Here is a 10,274-nt window from a genome sequence, read left to right as displayed (position 1 = left end):
AAAAGCTTTATATGTAGGCAGATGAGGTGAGCCAAAGGTAAAAAAGTCAAAATAAAGATGTGAAGAAATATAGAGGAAGAGCAAAGAAGTCTGCCTTTTTTATTTTTAAACACTTTATATTGAAATAGAACAACAGAGTGGGAGAAGGTATTAACCTAGAAAAGAGAACAGATTGGGAGGAAACCAGGCAAGGGTAAATGCCATCTGTATTTGTGGTATTACATACCTAAATAATAAAACTAGATAGAAGTTTTCAAAGAAAAAAATAAAAAAGTGATTCAGATCATTTCTAGGAATAGAGCAAATTATGAGGAAAACATAAAAGTTTTTACTCAGGAAGTCCTCATACTTATGCAAATTCTTCTTTATTTTAATGTCTTTTTAAAGAGAATAATATTTGTGCTTGAATCAAACCTGACAGACTGTTTGTCATGGAATTCAAAAACATTGGGGTTTAATCAGAAATCCCAGATTATTTTTCACCTTGACCAGCCCCATATAGATGCTTGCATAAGTCTGTTGTTCCATCTGTCAGTGGGTTGAGAAGAGGAGATGGAAGATGGCAGTGCAAGTCCCTCTGTCCCACCCTTTACTTTTGCACCCTAGCAAAGCCAGCACTAGCACATCTCAAAAATGACCTATAATTTCAAGGTACATCTTAACCCCTTTACCAGACTTTTCCTGTCTTTTGTCTTTTTTTGCCCAGTTTCAGCTGAGGATCTGATGCTAACGTAATTTATGGGCTGTTTATTTCTCCCCTTCCCTATCATTAATAAAAGAGGATTGCTACTTTTATAGTTACAGTTAAAATAAATCAACGTGTTAATTGAGATTCAGGTGGATACCTACAACGAACGGAACAGAGAGGAAAAGATCTTTAATTTTAACTCTAGCCTTTTACATCTGAAGTAGGAGTTTACAGCTGGGAGAGCGAGGTCAGGGGAAGACCATTATTCTTTAGACCTGTCACATTAAAATACGCCCATCTGCCTTGCCCAGCTCCAATTCCCATGCATACATGCACCAACGCCCCACAAGGTGCTCTCAGTTTTCAGGGACGTTGCATCTTGGCCTCATCCTGTGGCACAGCGAGCACTAATCCCAGTCACGTTTGTCTATTGTTAATAGACATTTTATATGTGATTAACAGACACAATGGTACTGAGCCCAGATACCAAACGTCCACCATCAAGAAACTGAAGAAACATCCCCATAGTTGCCTGCCATAGTTTCACTTTCCTCACCACAAACAATTAACTGAAAGGACTTCTCAAGTCTTCATAAACTTTATGCTTATCTCCCGGTCCTCCTGAAGGCTGTTAGATTATTTTTATAGTATGTTTGCAGAAGTTCCCATTGGTATACACACTAAAGCACCCACCATGATCTAAGAAAGGTTTGGGAAGCCAATAGGTTCCCAGTTTACGTAGATGTTTTCAGTAGCTTTAAATTGCTATGTGAAAGAGTAGGCAGTGAGCTGGTATTCACTGTCAAAGGGCTCACAGGGCCACTGTAGGAAGAGGGTTTTGGAAGCAATTGTCTTGTTTGTAGGTTTTGCTTTGAGTGTTAAGATTAAATAGAAATTATTGGGAAAGGCATGAGACACCAGGAGCCATTTTATATCTCCAAATCCTAGCACCTTCTTATATAAAAATACTAGGTTGCACAAAGGTTGGAAACACAAGCAGCAAATTGCTCAAGTAGACAAAAGCTAGCACCTTACAAACAGATGTACCAAAGCTTTCTGTGCACACAGAAAAAAATACATACTGCAAGAGCACACCGCACCAGAACACTTATTAGTAATGCCAAAGATATAAGACAACAGGTTTTTCACAACTAATAATCACTTTTATTTAACAAAATATTGTCATAAATCTCTCCAAAACCCACCCACTAGAAAAAAAAAAATCAAGAGAAGCACTAACCTCAGTAACACAACTGCTTAGAAGATGCTTGTCTCCAGGGCAATTATTATTATATTTTCAATTAAATATTTCAGCTAGATGTCTCATCAGACCTGAATTTGGTGTCCACCCCTCCCTCCCAGCCCACCCTGGCACCTGCCCTTCTGGAGCCTACCTGGCTACCTGATGAATTTCCTCTGTGCCCAGCAGCAAGGGGAAGTCATGTCTGGGAGATGCTCACAGGCCAATTTCTGCCTGCAAAATAGGTTTATGAGAATCACCTGATTGCTGAAATGACATAGATGATGATTTCCTCCCCCTGCCCAGCCATGAATAAGTATTGTCCATGGAAATCAGGTGTCTGTCAAAATATTATTACACCTGGCTGAAAAAAAAATCAATATGCCTTTGATAGGAAAAAGAGACATCTTTTTCAGTAGACCCTTGTTATAGATGAGCCCATTTCTCTTTGTTTCCATGTATTGCTGAGTAATATATAAAAATAATTTAAACTGTTTCAAGTACCCTACAAGGTTATTTGCCTAAGGAGTGAAAGATACATTTTGGGATAGACATTGAGCTTTTTTAGAATGTTGTCTGATTTGATTCCTGCTAGTGGACTTGGTTTACTATTTTCTGGGCAGCTTAGTGTCAGATAAAACACATCAAAAGCAAATTATTTAAAATCTGTCAAAGGTAACTTGGTTATGTTTGTAGTAAGAATTTAACACACTGCTGAATCCTAAAGTTTGCTTCTGCTTCAATGACACCAGACATCTTCCCTTTTGTATGCTGGGATGGAGTAGGCAGCAGATTAATAATTCAACATGGATTAAAATGTACAACATGCAGTAAGCAATCACACACAGTTAGGTAAAATATATGCATGAATACCGAGTGAACAAGATCTACAAATCTATTGTAGGCGAAACATCATAATAAGACCTGTATGAGGGTCAAGAAAGAACTGGAACCCTATAAAATATCTAGTTTAAACATACCATTTTTTTCCTTGCCATCATTTGGCTATTAGAAAGATTTTTCACTATGACCATACTGCAAGTATGTACAACGTATTCAGACTCACACCCATTTTCTTTTTGTGCATTAGAACTATTGAGAAAGCATGTTTCTCCTCAAGATCCTTATATCAAATCAGCGTACCTTGAGGCAAGTATATGACCACATAATTGAAGCAGTAAATTGATGACAATTAGCACATTAGCAGTGAACAGCAGCAAGTGATAGTCCTAATTGACAATGCAGTGGTTAGTAATTGATGTTAATGACTCACAAGAAGAGGAGAATAGTGACTAATAACCACAATGTTTAGCTGCTTTCCCTGATTGTAGGCCTTGTACGAGGTAGGGGCAGAGCATGCAGACTTGCTACCCAGCTGGAAATGCACAAACTGGAGGCCGAGGATACAAGCAGGTGCTGAAGAACAAATACAGCTTTCTGCAGCTTAATAAAATACGTTTCAAATTACTCTAGCGTTCAGCTACTTAAAGAAAGTTAGTAGTATATTCACCACTTCCACAATTCATACTTCTCAGGCACTTTCAGAAGAGCTGTGCTTGTTGTGTGAATGCAATCCCTACGTAGGGCACATAGTGATAAGGGGATGTTCTCCCCCTTTGAAAAAGCATTAATGAGTGGCAAAAACAGGCATAAAAATAAAACAATGCCTGTTTAAAAGTTTAAAATGCACTGGGCAATATTTTCTGGACAGATGGTAGATTTTGAGCAGTCTGCCTTATCTGGGGGCTGTCCTGTCGCTATAAACAACCCGTGGAAACTAAGACCTTGATGTCATTTACTGGGTTGATTTGCACCCAGAAGAAGAAAGGCAGGATTATGAGCTTTATTTTCCTGTTACTCAGGAATTTCTGTGTTCATAAAGATGTATTCACTACATAAAATACTTATTGTATTGAAGAAGAGGAGAATTAATCATAATTCACAGTAAAACATATGGATACCCATGTGGGTGGCAACAATTATCTAAAGATACATAACATGACGACATTGAGGGATACCTAATTATAGCCTTGGACTTTCTTTCCATGGTGATGTACAACCATGTATATGGGATAATACCTACCTTAAAGATCGATGCCAAAACCTGGTGCTGTGGAGTTTTCTTTACATAAAGTGGTTTCCTTATATCAAAGCCAAAAATTCTGAGAATGAACTTGCTATGAAGCTCTTTGTTTTTAATGTACAAAAAATTGTATTTTTAAATCAGTTTTGAGAAAGATTAAAAAGCAGTCCATGGCTTTAACAAGGCTGGATTCTGTATGAGAATTATAATCTTCAAGGCAATCATTTCCACTGGAGTTTGAATGAAAAAGCACCCCCCATAAATTTTGAACAGAACTCAGTTCCCTTTATATTCCTCCTCAAGTGCTTATTATTGTGCAGATTCAAATCACAGGGAGTGTATCTCTACAGCCTTGGCAGACCTTCCCATGGCCAGTCTTTAATAGAGAGAGCCAGATTCTTAGCTGCAATGAATCAAAGCAGTCAATCCAAGTCAATGTCTTTAGGTTGATTTACACTAAGTTTTTTACCTTGCTCTTAGGACTGCTGATGGCTCCTTACAGGAGCAGCAAATCCCAGGTGTCCCCCTATGGAACATATAGCAGGTTTTCCTAGCACTGCTAGTGTACAGTGATTCACCTTGAGATGAATTCATGAGATATGGGACTTCTGCTAGTACCATACTGTTCATATTTTCTTTCCACTAGTGCAAGAAGTGATTTTTTTTTGCCCCTCTTTGCTGCAGCTACAGTCATAGAAAAAGAGATGGAAATTTGGCAGACCTGTAGGGATAAATATTCATTCTATTTTTTCCTTTCCCTGGAGGGATCGTCCCTGTGGGCATGCTGTGCTTCTGTGGTTAAATAAGAATCTGGTGGCAACAGGTTTTATTGCAGTATGTCTTTCTGCTTGGATTTGGAGGAAGGTGGATGAATAGTCTGTTAATAAAGAAAAAGAGAAGAATAGCTAAGGGTCCCCTCCCAGTAGCTGGCACACACAGACAAGACAAAATGTGAAAAACATTCAGGTGTGTTGAAAGTCCTTCATAGTGAGAACTTTTTTTCCTGCCTTGGCCTGGTTTGTGTAGGTACCTTATTACCATGTAAGACCACAGGTGGGTGTATTAGATAAAGAAAGTATTAATTCTCAAAAGGTGAAAAATTACTCAGTATTTGGGGAATATTTTAATGACTGAAATATCAAGGGCTGTTTATATGTAGCTATTACTTCTCACAATACAAATATTTTAAAGAACACTTTTTAATAATGTTATATTCATATCCTGTTATGTAGTTTCTTCAACCACAGGGCCTAAAGATGATAACAGCATTTGTCATCAGCAAATGCCTTCATTAATTTTTTATTTTTCAAGAACAGTCATTCATTACATAGTACTCAAACATAAACTTGTTTGTGACCTCTAGTTGTGCATGTTTCCATGTACTGGTACAGTATTCTCTTGAAATTCCAAAGCTTGTAGCCAGTTACGTTTTCACTTCTCCAAAAATTATGAACTACCTGGTGAGAAGGGCTGAAGACGCAGTGCAATAAGACCCTTCCAACAATCTTCAGAAAGTGGAAGGTTCTGTAGGAGATCCTGGATTCCAGCTTGTTGAAACTAAAGTGAATGTTAGGGATGCTCAGAGGATGCTCAGGTGCAGAAATAGCTTTGCTCCCATTCAGTCAATGCTTAGGTATAGTTAGAATTGAAAAAAAAATCTTCAACAGAAATCACAGGAACGGTGTTTCCAAAAAGACGGGCATCTGTCACAGAGAGGGAAAAAGGAATTGTGTATCACCCAGCTATACACCCAGCTATAAAACTCCTGCGTGGTGTAGGAACTTTTTTTTTTTTTTTTTTTTTTTTTTTTATATATGTCTGGCTACTGGTACAAACACAAAGAAATCTCAGTTTTCTCAAGTCTGTCATGTAACAGCTGTGACTAAAGTATATTAAGGAGATGCCATCTCAGCCTTTAAAAGAAATGATCAGGGAAACAAGAAATCATCTGGTGTTTCTCTGACTTTATTTTGAAATTTTATTCTCAGTAGCGGAATCCCGTTGGGGACTTGAGAAAAGACTTCCTCATAGATGCTTTTTCCAGTCATCAGTAATTTTCTCAACCTATCTAAGGCAGAACTGTGAAAGGATAGAAACTTGTTTAGCTAAAAAAAGGAAAATGCATTCTTCAATTTTTCCTTTTTGGTGTATTTTGCAGAGCACCTCCGTACCCAGCCAGCAGTGCAGCAGTGGGCTTCATGTGCAGGATGACTTGGATGCCCTCACCCACCTGTGCTGGGTAGGTAGGATGCCTGCTCCCGTGCATGTCAGAAAGGCCACATACCATAAAGGTGTCAGCCTGATGGGAGAGATCATCTCTCTGTTTGTTTAACAGCATTCCCGAAGCACAGAGCCCCTCAGAAATGAGTTACAGTGTCTGGGAAAAGGGTCTGCGCCAGGCGGTCCATCACTTGCAAATCTTATGCTGAGGACAGCCACGAGGGAAGATGCTAGATTTCCACTTGGTGTAATTTACTGTTGGTCTTTTGGCCTCAAAACAACTATGTGGGTCCAGGCCCTCCCAGTGAGTGTCCTGTAAATCTGAAGACAGTGTCAGAAAGCTCCACCTGAAGCGATGGACCCTTCCCTGTGCGATTTGCAGCTATGAATTGCTTTCCTCAATGCCTGTGACAAATTTTTATTGATGTCAATGTGAGCCAAGGACCTGAAGCAAGTTCTGTTTCTGCTACTGATTAAAAGAAAAAGAATGAAGGGAGGAAGGAGACAGAAAACCTCAGAATTCAGTAAAGTTTTTTAGTACTAATCTTGCAGTGATTTTATTAGATGTATACTGAAAATAAATACAAAATAATTGAAATATATCTCAGTGACATCTATGTCAAATTTGTCTCTGCTTGTTACATTTCCCCGGAATTATTCATTTATTTTGATCACAAAAACATTTAAAGTAATTTGTAGAGAGTTAAATAAATACAAGAAATTTGGATTTGCATATTACTTGAATTTATGAGCTTTTATAAATCTATTTCATGCAAAACTAATTATTATAATGATCACTGAGTAAGAATCAGCACTGTACAAGACTTAATTCAAACTATGTTTTTGTTATAAACTCCTGTTTTAATGTTCTAGCTTTGCTGAATAACTAGAATTTGCAGCTGTAGCAAAGTGCCTCATATATAATGTATAGATCACATCCTCTTGCCATTTTTCACAGGTGCCTGGCTATTATACGGTTCAGAATTCATTCATAGTGCCTATTAGAGGTCTTTATATGTAACTGACTTCCTTTCTTGAATATTTATAGCTTTTATGAGACATTTATGGGTAGGCCCAACAAGAGTTTCTAAGGAAATACTGGGAAATAGTTCTGTATAACATCATTAATATACTGTTCTTTGATGGTAATGGCCACAAATGTCATCTAATTGCTATATTCTTGCTTTGTCTAAGCGTTGTATTGATGGAGAGACTGACACAGAGAGCTTCTCCAGTCTAAAAAGTCTTCTAGGAAACAATTTGGCTCCCACAGAAAGAAACACAATTCAGTCTAGAAATTAACCATTCAAGTCAGGGTGTCTGTGCCTGTGATTACCACAGCCTGCATCCAAGTCTGCAAATACTTGAATGAAAGTCAAAACAGATAGTTTATGTTAAAATACTTGTAAACCATATAAGATTAACTCATTTTATGTTGTGACAAAGGCAGTCCTAGGAGAACAAGCTATATTACGGAGACTAATGACACATTGCACAAAAGAGAGAAATTGTTTTGTAGAGTTGTAAGTAATAGTGAGATTGAAATATTAGATAATATTTGCCAGCAAATTCAGAAAGGCAATCCTCCTTATCAGAGATACCTCGAGGGTTTAAGACAACATCTGCTCCTTCTAATAAAGTTATATTCATCAGTGTGGTCAACAAGGTTGTAAGAAAATCACATGTTTCCTACTCTACTGTCATTATCAACTTATACTAGAAAAGAGGATTGAAAATGTATGCATATATGATTATATATGATTTCTATATTTTTTTTTCCTTGTGGGTATAGGGGTTTGCTTCTGGAGGTAGCTAAGGTTTAGGGGACCTTGTATCAAAGAGAAAAACATACAGAGTAATTAATATTTCTGTGAAAGCATAGAGTAATATTTTTCATTCAGAAGTACTGTATTGAGAACATTTTGTATGGGAGGAGCTGCTAAGCCAACATGGTGTAAAGCAGACAGTTACAGCATCCATGCTATTTGAATCCCAGAGCTGGCCAATAATAAACGGATTATGAGAGAAATTTGTGTATGTGCTCAACCTTCAATATATTAAGCAAACAGTACTTAAGGAGTTTCTGTGGGTGGAAAATATGTACACTACAACACATGTACACAAGCTTCCTTTTGTTCTCACTCACTTTGTCTAAAATTATAATTATCCTTCTATATTTTCTAGATAGGTCATTAATAAATAAGGTGTGAAATTTTGTGTAACTGCTGATACTGGGGATAAGTATGTTTACTTCTTTTAAACTCATTCGTAAGAACTAAGGAATCACAGAATCACAGAATTTAAATAGTAGTTGCTTACCTTTTTGGAGGCAAATATTAAAGGATTTTTGCATATTCTTGCCTTTGTCCCTAAAACTGCTCACTGTACTTTCATGCCACTCACTGGTGCTGGGTTGAGACTCCTCTCTGGAGTAGCTCCTGGCATCTGGAACAGCTTTTCTGCAACTTCCATGCTTCACCAGTTCCATCTATTTTTATATCTCATCTCTTCTCCCTTGACTATCTCTTTTAATTTCTCTCCATCTGCTTTTTATATTAACTTTATAACTCCATATAACATTTGTGATGCAGTTTGCATGAAAAACACCAGCTACCCAGAATAATGTCGAAGCTTACCATTAACCCTGTTGAATAGGTTTGCTCCTGTGGAAGACTGGTTCCTCCTCCAGTGCTCACAGGAGCAGCTCATTGACAGCAGTCAGAGAAGAGAATCTGAGTATTTTGGTATTTCAGTGTTAATCCTCAAGATAAACAGTTGATTGCACTAGCTATTGGGCAAACATATAAAACAGGAAAGTAGAGCTTGCAGTCAAGGATGTAAAATATTTATGTGTACACTGGTGGCAATGGCAGAAGAAACAGCACTGAGAAAGCCTTTTATATTTATCTAGTAAAAGACTGTATCTATAACATGGCTAACTAATTGCATTTTATCTGCCTTGCGTTTCCTGCAGAGTTAATGGAAACTACTTAAGTCCAGTACTTCATTATTCAGGTTTTTACCTACTCTAATTTGGTTCAGCACATGCTACAGATTTTGATATTACATGATCAAGCCCCTCCTTATAGAGAAAAAAAATGCACACCTTTCATTTTCCTGAAGAATATGTATGGGTAAGGTTTACAATGGGTTCCTGGTAGGTCATTCACTGTTTCCAATACTGTCTGTAATTTAAGGCCATTCAAATAAATAAAGAAGAGTGGACTCAGCTGGCCTGTTGTATCTTCCCTGTCAGTTATTTAAATAACATAGCAAGATGTAAAATTAACCTAGTCAGTGTAGCCTGATTTTTGCATGTTTTGGAAGTCCTTTAGTGTTTCAGTTGGAGCAAGCTGCACGTATTCTTAAAGATTTTGCACTTTTAGCTGGCTAGTCCAGTGACAATTATTTACTACAGCTAACAATTCTTCAAGGCTGTGTAACCTGTGTTTCACCTATACTGACCTATCACACAACATATCAAGTGCAGTGTAAAATGTCATAAGTATATTTCCTTGTGTACTGCAAAATACCAATTTTTCTTTTTGATGTTGCTGAAGCTCATTTTATCTAGCACCAGTATATTAAAAATCTATTAATGTTTCACACACAAAATGAACACAAATTGAGCTATTGGAAGATTTATACTACAATGCACAAAGACCTAAAAGTAACTCCAGCATTATTACACCACTTCCTGTGCCAAACCAAACTTCTAACACTATTGACAAATGTTCCAGAAATTCCCATGTATTTCTTCCTGACCATTCTTCCAGCCACGAGCTCAGAGCTGTTCTCACTGCAAGTCAAGTCAATGCATTAAAAGTGCCAGAGCTCCTTTCCAGTCCTGCTAAGTGATCTCCTCACCTGCTGAAAGAAAATTCCTGATAGAAAATTAGGTATACTTGGAATTACTTCACTAAAATGGGTATAAAATATCTCTTGAAAATCGGACAATATCAGCCTTGCCGTTATTATTCTCTGCCTGCCTTTGGAAATACTAACATGGAGTCTAAATACTAGTTCTTTGCTCTTCCAGTCAG

This window comes from Aythya fuligula, chromosome 10, assembly GCF_009819795.1.
Source record: "Aythya fuligula isolate bAytFul2 chromosome 10, bAytFul2.pri, whole genome shotgun sequence".
In the NCBI taxonomy this organism is placed as follows: Eukaryota; Metazoa; Chordata; class Aves; order Anseriformes; family Anatidae; genus Aythya; species Aythya fuligula.
The sequence above is the reverse complement of the archived record's forward strand: the minus strand, read 5'-3'. Positions refer to the sequence as shown.